Source organism: Squalius cephalus, assembly GCF_949319135.1.
Source record: "Squalius cephalus genome assembly, chromosome: 15".
NCBI lineage: Eukaryota > Metazoa > Chordata > Actinopteri > Cypriniformes > Leuciscidae > Squalius > Squalius cephalus.
Genome location: NC_137136.1, coordinates 35,825,391 through 35,839,734, shown reverse-complemented (window position 1 = coordinate 35,839,734; position 14,344 = coordinate 35,825,391). Strand labels below are relative to the sequence as shown.

At 38.7% G+C, this 14,344-nt stretch overlaps 1 pseudogene across 1 annotated transcript in view; it reads right to left on the bottom strand.

The window, feature by feature from the left end:
- Positions 1-14,344, bottom strand: part of LOC307172571 (protein NLRC3-like) — a 117,293-nt pseudogene that overhangs the window by 39,001 nt on the left and 63,948 nt on the right. The window contains exon 10 of the transcript in view: positions 5,584-5,757. The product of the transcript in view is annotated as a protein NLRC3-like (transcript). The remainder of the gene's footprint in view (positions 1-5,583; positions 5,758-14,344) is intronic.

Below are 14,344 nucleotides of genomic sequence, written 5' to 3'. Positions count from 1 at the left end.
AGCAGGCGTTATAAGAAGAAAAAATATTAAGTAGAGAAACATATTACAAAATGAATCCAAACAAAAGTATTACCTCGGGAGGAGGGCCCAAATCAAAAGAAAACAAAACAATACCTCTAACTAAAAAGGGGATAACATTAACTTACCTATACAAAACAAAAATCAAAACAAAACAACATATCTTCCCTCACTCCCTAACTAATCAATAAACAGGAGAAAAGTTAAGGGTATCCTCCACCCTACGTTACCCATAAAAACTTAACTAATCATAAATAACAAAAGCTACAGAGGCACGTTCTCTCACACATTGTGAACATACACCACAGAGCGCAAACCGCTCGTCTGGACTTGGAGAGCGGAACAATCTCAAACGCCGCGCTGTCTCTCTCCTTTCCTCAGCGCTCTCTCGCCTGCTTTGTATTAGACTCCTCAGGACACGCACCAATCAGTGCGCGGGCAGCGCTCACAGGTAACGAGCACAGGTGGTAGCCCTTAATCCTATTAATCAGAGACTCATAAGAAGAGAGACAGAGAGAGAGAGAGAGAGAAAGAGAAGAAACATATGCACATAACACTCTTGACACAATAGTCACACAATGAATACGTCCTTGGACGTAACACACTCCATGTCTCATATATTGCGCATCCTATCTTACTCGTGCTGTTCACTTTTCATAATCAACATAGATGGAAAAATTATACATTATAATATTTTAACAAATATGAAACTAAATGTGCTTAATTAATGGCTACAACACATATAGTAGGCCTATAGACTCTCTATTTGTACACATTGCTGAACATTCATTTAATTCTGAATTAGTTGAACATAAGTTGAAAGGCATTTGTTTGTGCATAGTAAAACATATCTGCAACATTTATCAATTTCACGGATAATTGTGCGTGCATTTATTAATTAGGCCTATTATCTTAATGAATAATGCAACAAAGATGAAGCATGTAAACTGCATTGTTTGTTTATTCAGAATGGAATGGATCGCAAATGGATTTTGACCACTTCATTACGTTTTGTTTTGTAGAAAGCCTTTCTTTAAAGTGAATTTCGTTTTGTATAAATTGTATCTTAATTTTAATGAATTTTTCAACAACCAATTGCCTGTATTTAATAAATGAGAAGCAAATATATAGCAGATAATATAATCATGGAGGCGCGCCGCGGTCACTTGCATTGCACGTGAACTGGAGCGCATCTCATCATAAATTAACCGAAACTCAGTGTATGCCTCACATACATGAGAAAAACATCTGAAGATAGCTTGAAATGTCTTTAAATGAAACAATTCAAAACGAAAAGAAATAGGCTACTCTCTGATTATGTAATCCATGATGTGGGACCTGATATTCATTTATGTGATATTCATGCTTTTTTTTCTTACAGTAAAGCACAGTCCACAAACAATCTCAAATGCAAACTCCCTAAGGCATGATCCAAGCACACTCTCATCTCATCCCTTTTCCCACATTTGTAGTAATGACACTATAACCAAACCGGAAATTGTAACTCGTGCGCACGCTTAAAGTTTCTCGTGCGCACGCAATAGTTTCTCGTGCGCACGCGAAAGTTTCTCGTGCCCATGCGAAAGTTTCTCGTGCGCACGCAATAGTTTCGCGTGCGCACGCGAAAGTCCGTATAATTATTTTTTTGCAAAGGTCCCCTCAGGGGCTCCGTAATATAGAGATTTTAAGGGTTTAATAACAGTTTCACCAGCTTGACCCCAACATGTCAAACAGTAAGACATGCGAGAAAAGATTGTAGCATGCATAAAAGCCTTAGCTACATCAAAAGAAAGACATTGTCTTATTTGTCTAAAATTTGCCATATTATGTTTAATATTCCTCACCATTTTCTTTGCTTGTTTTTTAAAACTGAGACTTGAGTCCAATATTATACCAAGATAATTGAGCTCATTTACTATTTCTATCTTTTCATCATTAATAAATATATCAACATCAGGAGATTTAACGTTTGTTTTTGAGAAAAAAATTCCTTTTGTTTTACTGATGTTTAAGCTAAGACATTGCTGTTCCAACCACTGTGTAATCCTTTCTGTAGCAGCTTTTAACTTCTCAGCTGCTAATTCTGCTGTTTTCGCATATGTAAAAATAACAGTATCATCAGCATACATTTGTACTTGTATCCCTTCACACTGTTGCGGAAGATCATTAATATACAAACTAAATAGTAAGGGACCTAGTACTGATCATTGGGGTACACCCATTGTATAATGCAAATCACAGGACTTAACCCCTTTAATTTTTACACATTGTTCTCGATTTACTAAGTATGAGGATACCCATGCTAAAGCTTCAGGTGAAAATGTAGACAATTTAGAAAGGAGAACTGTATGATTAACGGTATCAAAGGCTTTACGTAGATCTAAAAATATAGCCCCAAAAATCCTCCTCTGTCAACTTTAGATTTTATTTGCTCTATTAAATGTAAAGTAGCTGTTTCGGTAGAATGGTTTACTCTGAAACCAAACTGCATACAATGTAGACCAGACTCAATGGTATTAAGATGGGATGTCAGCTGTTCAAAAACGATCTTCTCTGCAACCTTTGAGAGTACTGTATTATGGGTCTGTAGTTACTAACTTCATAATGGTCTCCAGATTTAAAAATAGGAGTAACAATGGCTTTTTTCCACGCAGTAGGAAAAACACTACCTTTTAATGACAAATTAATTAAATGAGTGATGACTGGGGTTAAACTATCTTTGTGAGTTCTGCTATCTGTTACTGTTAACATTTACATATTTTAAATATGCTATTCCTCAAAATAGAGCAACGAGGTGGGAAGCAGTTACCACATGGAAAAGGAGGGATTAAAGCGTTGCCTGGATGAACTGGTGTCTAATGGTTTAGCTGTTGACTACCTAATAACCGATAGACATCCACAGATTCAAAAGTATCTGAGGGAACGCAGTATCACTCAGTTCTATGACGTGTGGCACTTTCAGAAAGGTAAATATTCTTTTTTGTATTTGATTAATGATAAACAAGATTACAGGCTTGTAAATGTAAATTTCGCTTGATATTTGATTATGTAAAAGTAATGATTTTACAACAGACGTATGTGTTGGTATAGGGCTGTCAAAGAAACTAGACAAACTGTCACAGAACAAGGACTGCAAGGTGCTTAAGACATGGTTGCGCAGCATAAAAAAATCACATATACTGGACTGCGACTTCCTCTGTGTCTGGCCCAGAAAAGCTGGCTAAGTGGACCTCCCTGCTGAACCACATTCAAAATGTGCATGTTCACGAAAACTGGAGGATTTTACAGCGGACAGTTAAATTCCTACCAAATCATTGAACACAATCTGTATTTTCCCTTTAACAGTATAAATGTTTATATACATTCACTATAAATGCATATATATGATAATCATGTTCTCATACAAATGTCATAAAAACCGGTTGCGTAGATCACAAATCTACATACCTTCAGGACACTGACAATAAAGATGGATAGTGACAGAGAAGACAGAAATTCCTGTAGCTCTCCTCAGAAAAACGCTTGTTACACACACACACACAGTTTGATTGTGTCGGTAGTTTCTGGCCAACCAAATGCCCGCAGCGAGTCTAGCCCTGACAGCATAACGGGGGAAGCCTGCAACACACTCAACTCTTGCACCATGGACACACACACTTGCAACCCATGAACGCCTCTCTAAACTACTGCCTGATTTTACAGTTTGAAGCGTCTGTCATAGAAAAACACCATGTGCTGTCATGAATAAGAGAAATGTCTTCTCATAGGATAAGAACACGCAGTCTCATTAATAATGCAGACACTGACGTGTCCTCTATGTACTAGTGTTTCTCCATGTCATAATCTGTGACATTGACAAGATGTAGACTTCAAACCTGGAGAAAAATCTCTAGTCTCCAGTTTCCCCCTAAAATGAAAATTAATGGACTGTGTTAATCCTGACTGTGCTGAGATTGAGTGTGTTTAAAGTAAATGGTGTTAACCCTCTGATGGTCTTCGTTTAGCAGTCACACTGGGGGCCTTCCCGGTCATAAATGACCGGACACCTAAAAATGAAACTTCCTCCATCCCAGTAAAAACCAATGCAATTTATTTTTGTTCTATAATATTTATTCTTTTTAATTTAGAATTTTGAGACAATTTGATTGAACTTATTAATATTTATGCAATATTTAAAGTCCATTTTTTGCCATTGAAAATAATGATTTTTTTTTTTTTTTTTTGATTTAAAAAAAAAAAAAAATTCTATGCAGTATTTTCGGGTAAAATAGAGACTAGGCTTTCAGAAAAAAAAATAAAATAAAAAAAAATTCATCAATTTATTAATCATAAAATTAAATAAAACATGTTATTGCATGGGTTTACCACTAGATGCCTGTATAGCTCTAAATGGAGATGTTTGTGAATTCTAGTTGTTTTTGGACCAAATTACTTACTTTTAAGATGTGGATTGAATGTATTTTTTTAGAAATTCTCAAATAATACTTTTTGCCAAGGTTTATAACATTTTATTAATTATTATTTTAATAATTTTAATAATTATTATATTAATTATATATACATATATTAATTATAATTATTAATTATGTTATGTTTTTCACTCTTGATGTTTTAGAGCTTCACCCCTTCATTGCTGAGCATTTTTTTTCTGCATCGTGGCTGATTTGTAGAGAATTTTTGTGTTTTTGTCAATTTCCCATTCATTTCCTATGGGGGTAATTTTGACCGAAGACCAAAATCACCATTTTTTTACGACCACTTAGCATGCTCGGATCATGAACTCAATTTTTTTGTGATTTTTGTAATCTGAATTTATTGGTGTGTATGTGTATAAACGAGTGTTTGTATGTGTGTGTGTGTGTGGGTGGGTGTGAATTTTTTGCACTCTTGATGTTGTAGAGTGTCACCCCTTTACTGCGGTGTACTTTTTTTTAGAATCGTGTCCGATTTGTAGATTGTACAGACAAAAATTCAGAGAATTTTTGTGTTTTTGTAAATTTCCCATTCATTTCCTATGGGTCAGTCATTTTTGACCGAAGACCACGAGTGTGACTCTTTTTGTTTACGACCACTTAGCATGCTCGGATCATGACCTCAATTTTTTTTTGTATTCACATACCTAATGCCAGAAAAGTCACCAAGTTTCATAACCTTCCGATGAAGCTGTGATTTTTAAAATTTCAAAACAGAAAATTATTCGGTCAGAAATGACCGAGGACCATCAGAGGGTTAAATGTATATCATGATGTCAAAGTGTGTTTTTCAGTGTGACTATCAGCACTGCAGAATCACCTTAATGAGGAGCAGCTCATGTGTTCAATCATTTACAGATCAAACACATGAACTCACAGCAGCAGGAGAAATAGAGCAAACGCTTTAAAAATATGAATTCTCTTACATCATATGAACAGACGTAAAATAATTTGATAAATTTGATCATGTTGTTTTAATAGCTTTGCTTGTAATTAATGAAATATTTCTGCATTTCCTCCATTTTATTCCATTTTGATTATACTTTTTGAATTCACAGTGACAGTTTCATGTGAGAGTCACATATGATCTTACCTCAGTTCCTCCAGTTTACAGTGAGGATTCGCCAGTACAGCAGAGAACAGCTTCACTCCTGAGTCTCCTAGTTTATTCTCAGACAGACCCAGTGTTCTCAGGTGTGAGGGGTTTGATCTCAGAGCTGAAGCCAGAGCAGCACAACCTTCATCTGTGACACCAGAATCACACAACCTGTAGAGAACAATGACACACATTAAGCCTATATCCAGAGATAAACATTACACTTAAAAAATAAATAACATAATGCTGTCAATATGAAATATATACAAATACATCAGGATAAGGAGATTGATTTTAGAGTTTGTACAGTATACAAATCATTATTTCTATGGAAAGTCCCCATAAAACATGGAAACCTGTGTTTGTGATTGAGTGTGTGTGTGTCGTGTTTCGGTTTCCGGTCCGACGCTGGCCAACAGCAAACACTAAAAACATCTCGCCCGTCGTAACTGCCGCCGAAAACGCAGAAAAAGATGTTTAATGTGCAGTTAAGAATACTCTACATAATGTGCTTAATAACAACTCTGAAGGGGACCCTGAAAGAAGCCCGCAAATCTGGCAAAATACACATACAACAATGGCGCACCTATGACCCGGCGTCTCACCTGGTAGAAGGAGCGGATAACCCGGGAGAGTTCGGCGGCTATGTCCAGTGTCTTTCCGATGAGGAATGGTTGCGGTTCGAAGCAGAAGAAAGAGCTTTCCGAAAAATCCTGGATACGAAGTTGATCGACGATAGACAGAGGATAATATTTACTGGAACAGACCCGACACAGTGGAATAAACTCATGGCGATCTTAAATGGAATATACCACAAAAACGGCACGTTTTCTGCGCATCATCGAAACGGCAGACCTTATGGAATACCTCTTCTCAAATACACAGCGAGGATTCTCACCAAACTGCTGAACACTGACAAGCTCCCAACAGACAGAACATCAGAGGCTCTGACAGAGTGGATAGAGAAACAGTTCCGCTTTACGCGCGAAGTCATTCAACCAGCGATCAACAGAATAGCGAGGACACAGCAGAAAAGGCCCCCCAGAAAGGTAAGCCGTGATGAAATTGCCTATCTCTGGAATAACAACAAGACTAAAGCTATTAGAGTCATTCTTAATAACTGTATCTTCACAGAACCACCATCAAGCACGAATGATATAGAGCGGGTTTATAACTATTATTGCGATAAAAATCAAGCTGATGTTACGGTGAACGCCTCGCCACGCCCCCCTGGCAAGATGCGCTAGAGTTAAATCCCCCGCCCGAAACACCGAATACCTCGCTGTTTACATCTCAAGAGGTTTTAAGGGTGATTGAAAGCCTACCAAACAACAAGGCGTGTGGTTCCGATGGCGTTACGTATGAAACACTTAAATCCACGAAACAATGGACATGTATCGCACTAACGCAAATATTTAATGTTTGTCTGACTAATGAGAAAGTACCAAATTCGTGGAAAGGAGCCCTTATTCACAGAATTCCGAAAAAAAGATAATATACCCGATAACCCAGAAACATGGAGAGACATCTCTTTACTCCCTACCATTTACAAAGTTCTTATGAAGTGCATCCTGAATCGCATCCTGCCATGGCTCTGGGAAATGAACATATTGTCGGAAAAACAAAAAGCCTATATTAATCGTCAAGGCATGAACGAGCACGTTTTCTGCCTGAAAACAGCAATCGATGATTTTAAGCATGAATCCACCAAGTTTTATGCAGTCTTTTTAGACTTCCGTGATGCATTCGGCTCATTGCCGCATGGCGTTATGATTAAAGCCTTAGACTAAATTAACCTACCCAAACCTTACATCAACATGATTAAAGATATCTACAGAAACTCCTTTTTCCAAGTGATCTGTGGAGACCAACTGACTAGCCCAATCCAACTAAGAACCGGCATCAAGACTGGCTGCCCATGGAGCGCAGTAAACTTTATTCTAGCCCTTAACCAGTGGCTCAAGTGGCTGTGCCTCTGCTCCACCTCGCACATCAGATCGCCAAACCCTGTCCAGGCCTATGCAGACGACGTTCAGGTGTCATCCAGGGATGAGAAAGTGATTAAAACCATGCTCTCCCACACTGATAAATTCATGCGGTGGTCTAGACTAGAGGTGAAAAACACCAAGTGTTCTGTGTTTTATGAGAGACGCAGTGGAGGCAACAGGTGGTACCAAGCCAAGAAAGACAAGCCACCCTCCTTTTCCATCATGGGCAATGAAATTAAAGTGTATGCGCGCCATGAAACCTATTGCTACCTTGGACACCGGTTCAACGTCGCGGGCGAATGGGAAGAGCAAATACACAAACTTAGCAGTGAATACTGCACAAGGCTGGACATGGTGGATTCATCCCCCCTCCCTGTCGCAATGAAACTACAGGCCATAAGAGAGATTGCCCTTTCCAAAATACAGCATCTCTTTGCAAACATACATATTCCTAAATGCATCTTAAATGAGCTGAATAATAAGACTGTAGGCCTGGTAAGACGCTGGATAGGACTAAATACACATTCAACAAGAGATGTCCTGTTCCACAGGTCCAGAGAGGGAGGGCTGGGCGTCCCTCACATAGAGTGGGTGTATGTTGCCGCCAGAATAAGCAACCTGTTAAGGATGTTAAATAATGATGACGCAGCCGTGCGTGAGCTTGCCCGAGCCTCACTTCTATTACATCTGGGGAAACGCAAGGTCCCTCTTTCTACATCAGATGATGCCAGCTTCCTCGGGTTCAGAAGAAAACCCAATGGAAAATTGGATACCAACACAGCAGGCTTTGGCATGCGCTCGGACTGGCTGGACCTGAACGATCTCTAGAACCGCGTTAATATCCAACTGCGCTGGAGGAACACAGCAGGACAGTCGGCGGAAGCCAACAAGAACATCCTCACGGATTCAACCATCATGGCAGAGGCAACCATCACAACTGGCGACAACATCCAACTCCTTGACACTCAAAACATCAGAAGGACAATAATTGATCACTTCCATTTGCGTATGAGACAGCACTGGACGGGCCTTCGCCTACAAGGACAACTGGCCTGCCTGCCCTGTGCCGACCATAACGTATCACATACAGTTTTGAAGAACACAGCCCTACAAGAAGACATCCACAGATTCACAATTAAAGCTCGTCTTCAGGTACTGCCAACAAAGTTCAACTTAGCAACATGGTTTCCATCTGCACATGAGCCATTTTGCCTGCAACATCACAGCCGGCAAAGAGAGACGATGGCGCACATCCTTAATGGCTGCTCTGCCTATAAAGGACTGTACATCGCGCGCCACGACTGTATTGTTGCACTATCAGCGAAGGAGCTTAGAGACAATGTCAACCTTACCACAATCCATTGTAATGAAAAGATCAAGACAGACTGGTTCTCCACCACACACGAACAGTGCGCTACACTGGAAACTGCCATAAATCACTTACCAAATACACCTGATATAGTTGTAATTAATGAACACACCAAAGCCGTTACAATAATAGAAATTGGTTGCTCTTTCGATGCTTATATGGACACCTGCTATGCTTCAAAATTGTTGAAATATCAACCATGGTACAATGTTCTCAATAACTCTGGCTACTCATGCAAAGTTATTGCCCTCATTTTCGGCAGTTTAGGCCATGTGCACAAGTTGTGTGTAAGAGGCCTGCAGATCTGTGGACTACATAAGAACAAGGCCAAAAAACTGACAAGATATTGCTCTGTATCAGCAGTAATTGGTAGCCTCTACATTTGGAGGCGCAGGTGTTACCTTTACCCTTAATGTGCATAATGGACTGAGATATTGGCTGCTGTTGTACATCTTTCTGTCAAATTTGAATTATGCCATGATATATGCTTATCTTCTAATTCAAATAAAGAATTTAAATGTGTGTGTGTGTGTGTACTTAATGTATCTGTGAACATTTTAAGGAACTTGTGTGTGTTAGGACTAAGAGAAAAAAAAATCGACTCACCAAACTATCGCAATTTTTTGGTTCACGATTTTAAAATAGTTTTTTTTTTTTATTCCAGAACCAATATTGATTCAAATTAAATTGCTTTAGTTTTGTCCTTGCCTATAGACTAGGTCGACTGAAGTTAGCCACTTTTGTTCCAACAGAGGATGAAATGTGTCATTATCTATGTCGTAATATCCATTTCAAGTGGATGTGTGTAAGAGACGTGAGACTGAAAGCACTGAAAGCCCTCACGCTGCTCATATGCTGAGAGAGAGATAAGACAGTAGAGCTGTACGATTCATCTTTAAAATACTGTGATCTCCATTCAAACACCCACACGATCTTCTTCAAATTCATCTGTCTATTAAAGGGGTGGTATAATGCCCTTTTCACAAGATGTAAAATAAGTCTTTGATGTCCCCAGAGTGTCTATGTTAAGTTTTAGATCAAAATACCCCACAGATATTCTTATATAGCATGTTAAAATTGTCAATTTTTGAGGGTGAGCAAAACGCACTGTTTTCTGTCTGTTCCTTTAAATGCAAATGGGCTGCTGCTCCCAGCACAGGGGGTGGAGCTTCAACAGCTTGCACTCACACAGACATGTACTGAAAATGTCAAAAACTTTTAGCCTTTTATGTTCAAACCAGAGTCAGACAATGATGTAGAGACTCAAGAAGAAGTGACAACATGTAGAATGCAACAGGACAGTTCTGAATGGTTAGTTGATGAATTTATATAGCTTATGTGTAGTTATCTTCTAGTCACTGATTAGCATATTCTGTTTTGATAATCTATAAATCGCGTTCCAGCCGTGGGGTTTATGTAAATTTTAGGGTTGATGATGTCACTAACCCTGGAGGAATGTCGTGTATTCCCTTTCAGTCGTTTGTTGTAATCCTTAAACAGCGATTTCTTTAAAGGGGTGGTTGATTATGATTTCACTTTTTTAACTTTAGTTAGTGTGTAATGTTGCTGTTTGAGCATAAACAACATCTGCAAAGTTACAATGCTCAAAGTTCAAAGCAAAGGGAGTTCCCTTTCAGTCGGGTAACGTTTGACTTAGTCGATCGTACCGACTGATGGGATCACGCCAGGGAGCCAGATGCCTTTGATATAGTATACAAATCAATAGGGATGCACTGATACCATTTTTTCAGAATCGATCCGATCCGATACCAAAAATTCTGAGTATCGACCGATACCGATCCGATACCAGCGCAATTTTTTTTTTTTTATCAAGTAGAATTTCTATAACTCTGTGCTGAACTGATAATAAGAACTGAAAAAAAAGAAAAAACAACAACAAAACAATATATGATCATAATCTGACATAAATGCCATTATAAACTAGATTAGTGGATAATTCAGCAGTAAAATTTAGTCTAGAAAAATCACGAGTGCACAATAATTGTATAAAATCTGAACAGTTTGTGAAAAAAAAAACGTTTAATGGGGAACAAATTAGAGACAATAAGTCTAACACTAAATCTGGTAAAACGTACTTTACTCATTTCTCTTTGTATTGTTGTAAAATACATTCATGAAAAACAATATAACAAAAATCAAAAATATCAATTATTTTATATATAGCCTACTATAAAATTGAGACATTTTTTAAATGTAAAGCACAGCTGTTTAATGAGGTAGCAACCAGGGTTTCCATTGTCCGAAAAAAAAAAAAAAATGTCAGACAAAATTAAATCTATCCGGTCAAATTGTCCAATTAAAATTGCCTAATAATCCCGCCCCCCTAACACAATCTGAATTTGAGAATAAGCCTAAAATGTATAAAGCAAAAATACACCGACCTTTGGCTATGTTATAAAGGAACAGGCTCTACCATTTGAAAGTTATTAAACAACATCGCATGCTGCATTTCAAATAAAGCACACGCCTAAAACGTCTGTAATATAGACCTAAACAATGAACGAATGAGTGAGACGTTTCAAATATGGCCAGGCCCAGGCAGACTAGCCTTAAAAGCTTTTTTCAGAGGCCAGACGCGATGGACGATGGTGAATCAGGAACGCCTGAAGCCTCAGATGTCCAGACAGCTCCACCACCACCGGAGAAAAAGCCGAAGTGTAGGGCGTATTGGTCGGAATGGAGTGACAAGTTCCCATGGCTAAGATGTGAGGTAGTTGATGGTAACGAAAAAATGTTCTGTTCACACTGCAAAAAGGCAGGACGACGCAACGGATTCACAAGAGGGTCGAATAATTTGAGAATGTCTGCTCTCATTGAACATAGTCAGAGCACTGACCATGTTGTGGCACTCAATTTAACGCCACAGCAGGTTGCGATGAAAGGCCACTGTGACAAGGCCATGGAAACTTCTAAGAAAAAACTATGCTCTCAGCTCAAAATTGTATTCCACATGGCAAAACATGATCTCCCATCTAACCATTTTGTAGCACAGACTGAGCTACTGCAAGCTCTCGAGGCTCCAGATTTTGTCACCACCGATGGCATTTATTGCCACAGCAACTCTGTGGATGATATGGAGAGGGCATTAGAACACGTCGCGGTGCAACAGATCCGTGAAAAACTGAAAAACAGTGACTTCATTGGAATAATAATTGACGAAACTGTAAATATCACTGTGAACAAAAAGTTAATCGTATATCTAAAGCTGCAAATAAAAGGAAAGGTGGAGACATGCTTTCTTGGAAGCTTTCTACGCACCTTCGGTGCTTGGCCCCTAATAAGCGCAGCATTCTTTTGTAGGCCTATAATTCTAATATCGTTCTCTATGTTCGTGCTCGTTCGGCTATGGAGGATTGCATTTCTCCACAGTCTGCGAAGTCCTCATATGTGATTTCAACGACATGTATCCAGAGTGGACCAAGCTCGCCAAGATAGCCTGTGTAATCCCTGTCTCGAGTGTTCCTGCAGAGAGGGGGTTCTCGCTGCAGAATCGGCTTATGCGCATTGCAAGTTGTGGAGAGACACTGGGAAGTTTTGATTTTAAGTCGGCAGCTGCACAATTCAGCACTGCAAAACAGTGTAAAAAGTAGCCTAAAATGACACAAGACAATGTTATAGGCCTAATCATTTGTTTGTTCCAGTTAATTTGACAAGGAGTCATTTCACGGTGGCCAATTTAAATGTTACCAGCTAAATGAGACATACTGAGAGTGTATAATTAAGTTCGCTTGAGTAAAAACAATAGGCTACTATTCAGATATTTTTTATGGGGAAGGGGGATTGGTTTGTTAAACTATGAATGTGAAACCATAGTAAAAACAATTGGCGTTGATTGACGCCAATCAGACGTTCATGTTTTTTTCCGTCTATTTGAAAGTTAGGCTAATAAACATGTTGCATTCTATACGGCCTGATTATGTAATTTTTTATGTTACATAGCCTGCCTCCAGTTTTCCTCAACTTGACTAATTAAGAGGCAATATTTGACCGGCATATCATCAAAATGTCCGGAAAACGAATTTTTTTCTAGCGGAAACTCTGGTAGCAACATATGATAGATAGGACAGAACAAGAACAGCTATTAATAATTTTTCATTGCGTCACTGTATTATGCTATAAAAGGCTCCAATACAGTGCAGCACAAAGCGTTTATGCGCATCCCGAGCGCAGAATGATGCGCTTGAAGCAACATGAGTCACAGCGCGCAGCGCGTCGAGTCCGCATTGAAAAGTTTAACCCCCTGAGGTCGGCAATCACGCCAGCGTGATCTGCTCGCTTTTTTCCTTATCAGTGCAAGAGAGAGTCAAAATACTATTTTGATTTTGACATACTTGTGTTATACATCAATCGATCCTGTTAAGTGTGTATTTTTTTTGTGTATACTCACAATAAAAACAAAGTGTTGTGCTTTTTGCCAAATAAAGAAAAATAAACATGAAGCGAGTTCTGCCTTATCTCTGTCAGTGAAGTCCATTCTGAAACGCGTCCGAAAATGAACTGTAACGCCCGTTTCACACATACTCCGTTTGCAGTGCGTGTGCGGTGCGTATTTTTTTCCGTACCCATGTTAACAGGTTAGAGCTTTCACACTGCACACGGATGCAGTCCGTCGATCCGTTCCAGTTGCGGTGCGTATACAGCAGGGCAGAGATCGTTTCCGCACCGAGTGCTGTGCTGCAAACGCTGAATTAAAGTGACAAGCATGGTTCGTGTTTAAAATGCACACAGATTGACATGAAAATGTAATAATTTCACCATAAATGCATTTAATTAAATAAAATGTAGGCTAGTAATCTTACCATGAATGCATTTAATTAAATAGTACCATTTTTCACAGTCATCTTTTTATTTTAAGACGAGGTAAAGCAAAGAAAACTACAATTTACTTCAACAAGGCAACAGAACAACACTCGTCTCATTCGTGGAGGTGGAAAAACAAGTTAGTTGTGACATGCAAGACTTTGTATAACGATTTAAATAGAAAAGGTATGAATCTGCTGTTTTTGTAAATTAAGTTTTAATTTAAAATGGATGCAATTTTAATATAAGTAGCTACATGGTTCAATATTTTACCACTGCTTGAGCAACTTAATATATAATCTAGAAGTAATGTATTGAATAATACGTTGTGTTACGACCTCTCATAAAAATATCAACTCTGAGAGAAGAGATCCAAAACAAGAACAAGTAAACGGCGGAATCAATGCAATTATTTATTTACTCACTCACAACAGAAGTCACAAAGACTCACAATAATAACGAACATTCCATCCAGTGAACGAAATATAACAGCACGGACAACAACTAGCCTAACAAAGAAAACAAAAACATATTCTAAAGACAATTGTTTGATCTGTCGACGCTTCTTTCTCCTCCTCGT